A 2623-nucleotide genomic window follows, 5' to 3' on the forward strand; every position below is an offset into this window, starting at 1 on the left:
GTTCTTGTAAAGAGTATTATATTTATGAGACAATTCTCCACGACATTCACAGTAAACGCGCGCCGAAAGTTGCACAGAATTTTCACAAAGCTCAAGTCTGTGCTCAGCAGATCTGAAATTTGCCCAGTGATAAAAAAAAGAATTGAAGGAACAGTTTAAAGAGTAACACAATTACACTATATAAACCCAGCAAAAAAAGAAACTCTCACTGTCAACTGCATTTATTTTCAGCAAACTTAACATGTGTAAATATTTGTATGAACATAACAAGATTCAACAACTGAGACATAAACTGAACAAGTTCCACAGCCATGTGACTAACAGAAATTGAATAATGTGTCCCTGAGCAAAGGGGGGGGGGGGGTAAAAATCAAAAGTAACCATCAGTATCTGGTGTGGCCACCAGCTGCATTAAGTACTGCAGTGCATCTCCTCCTCATGGACTGCACCAGATTTGCCAGGTATTGCTGTGAGATGTTACCACACTCTTCCACCAAGGCACCTGCAAGTTCAAGTACATTTCTGGGGAGAATGGCCCTCACCCTCTGATCCAACAGGTCCCAGACATGCTCAGTGGGATTGAGATCAGGGCTCTTCACTGGCCATGGCAGAACACTGACATTCCTGTCTTGCAGGAAATCATGCACAGGACGAGCAGTATGGCTGGTGGCATTGTCATGCTGGAGGGTCATGTCAGGATGAGCCTGCAGGAAGGGTATCACAATGAGGGAGGATGTCTTCCCTGTAACACACAGCTTTGAGATTGCCTGCAATGACAAGCTCAGTCCGATGATGCTGTGACACACCACCCCAGACCATGACGGACCCTCCACCTCCAAATCGATCACGCTCCAGAGTACAGGCGGTACTCTGAGAGAGTACAGGGTAACGCTCATTCCTTAGACGATAAACGCAAATCCGACCATCACCCCTGGTGAGACAAAACAGTGACTCGTCAGTGATGAGCACTTTTTGCCAATCCTGTCTGGACCAGCGACGGTGGGTTTGTGCCCATAGGCGACGCTGTTGCCGGTGATGTCTGGTGATGACCTGCCTTACAACAGGCCTACAAGCCCTCAGTCCAGCCTCTCTCAGCCTATTGCGGGCAGTCTGAGCACTGATGGAGGGATTGTGCGTTCCTGGTGCAACTCGAGCAGTTGTTGTTGCCATTCTGTACCTGTCCCGCAGGTGTGATGTTCGGATGTACCGATCCCGTGCAGGTGCTGTTCGACATGGTCTGCCACTGCGAGGACAATCAGCTGTCCGTCCTGTCTCCCTGTAGAACTGTCTTAGGCGTCTCACATTACGGACATTGCAATTTATTGCCCTGGCCACATCTGCAGTCCTCATGCCTCCTTGCTGCATGCCTAAGGCACATTCATGCAGATGAGCAGGGACCCTGGGCATCTTTCTTTTGGTATTTTTCAGAGTCAGTAGAAAGGTGTCTTTAGTGTCCTAAGTTTTCATAACTGTGACCTTAATTGCCTACCGTCTGTAAGCTGTTAGTGTCTTAACGACCATTCCACAGGTGCATGTTCATTAATTGTTAACGGTTCATTGAACAAGCATGAGAAACAGTGTTCAAACCGTTTACACTGAAGATCTGTGAAGTTGTGGATTTTTACTAATTATATTTGAAAGACGGTCCTGAAAAAGTATGTGGACATCGCTTGAAATGAGTGGATTTGGCTATTTCAAGCACTCCGTTTGCTGACGGGTGTATAAAATCAAGCACACATCCATGCAATCTCCAGACAAACATTGGCAGTAGAATGGCCTTACTGAAGAGCTCAGTGATTTTCAACGTGGCACCGACATAAGATGCCACCTTTCCAACAAGTCAGTTTGTCAAATTTTGACCCTTTGCCCCAGTCAACTGTAAGTGCTGTTATTGTGAAGTAGAAACATCTAGGAGCAACAGCTGTGAAGTGGTAGGCCACACAAGCGGACGAATCTGGGTTTGGCGGATGCCAGGAGAACGCTACCTGCCCGAATGGATAGTGCCAACTGTAACGTTTGGTGGAGGAGGAATAATGGTCTGGGGCTGTTTTTCATGGTATGGGCCAGGCCCCTTAGTTCCAGTGAAGGGAAATCTTAACGCTACAGCATACATTGACATTCTAGACGATTCTGTGCTTCCAACTTTGTGGCAACAGTTTGGGGAAGGCCCATTTCGGTTTCAGAATGACCCCCGTGCACAAAGCGAGGTCCATATAGAAATGGTTTGTCAAGATCGGTGTTTAAGAACTTGACTGGCCTGCACAAGGCCCTGACCTCAACCCTATTGAACAACTTTGGGATGAATTGGAACGACGACTGCAAGCCAGGTCTAAACGCCCAACATCAGTGTCTGACATCACTAATGCTCTACATTATTACTACATTGTGAATATTATTACAATAAACCAATCAATTACATAATTAATCGATAAATTACATAAATCATGAAGTTACTCATTTTCTCCCTATGGCGACTGTGCCCATTAAACCTACTTGAGTAAACACAGAGATCAAATCAAATTTATTTATATAGCCCTTCGTACATCAGCAGATATCTCAAAGTGCTGTACAGAAACCCAGCCTAAAACCCCAAACAGCAAGCAATGCAGGTGTAGAAGCAATG

The sequence above is a fragment of the Oncorhynchus nerka genome, linkage group LG12 (genome assembly GCF_034236695.1).
Source record: "Oncorhynchus nerka isolate Pitt River linkage group LG12, Oner_Uvic_2.0, whole genome shotgun sequence".
Lineage (NCBI taxonomy): Eukaryota > Metazoa > Chordata > Actinopteri > Salmoniformes > Salmonidae > Oncorhynchus > Oncorhynchus nerka.